Here is a 652-nt window from a genome sequence, read left to right as displayed (position 1 = left end):
AGGGGGGGGGGGGGGGGGGGGCACTCCAGCTGTGGAACTACAACTCCCATGAGGCATTGCAAGGTCCTCGCAGCCACAGGCAGGATTCCCAGAGGCAGCGGCATGCTGGGATTTGTAGTTGAAGCACAGCTGCACAGAATGCTGCTGCCCGGAGTTCTCCTTTAATGCTGAATTATGTAACATTGTAACGATACGGAGTCATTGGAAGGCCGAGTGTTACTTTGTATCCAGGGGAGGGGGAGGGGAGGGTGCCAGTCCATGGGGCTGATGTATGAAGGGTTTGCCCACCACTGGAGGGCGCTGAGAAACACAGGAATTTCCACAGCTCCATCTAATGCTGGGCGGGATGTTTATGCATCAGACTGTCAGAGACGCACAGAGAGTGCAGAGAGACTTTTAGAGAGATACACAGATCTGAGACTGTCAGAGACGCGCACAGAGTGCCGTGAGACTGTCAGAGACGCGCACAGAGTGCCGTGAGACTGTCAGAGACGCGCACAGAGTGCAGTGAGACTGTCAGAGACGCGCACAGAGTGCAGTGAGACTGTCAGAGACGCGCAGAGTGCCGTGAGACTGTCAGAGACGCGCAGAGTGCAGTGAGACTGTCAGAGACGCGCACAGAGTGCCGTGAGACTGTCAGAGACGCGCACAG

This window comes from Nanorana parkeri, unplaced genomic scaffold (genome assembly GCF_000935625.1).
Source record: "Nanorana parkeri isolate BGI_ZX_2015 unplaced genomic scaffold, ASM93562v1 scaffold2731, whole genome shotgun sequence".
NCBI lineage: Eukaryota > Metazoa > Chordata > Amphibia > Anura > Dicroglossidae > Nanorana > Nanorana parkeri.
Note: the sequence above shows the minus strand (reverse complement) of the source record.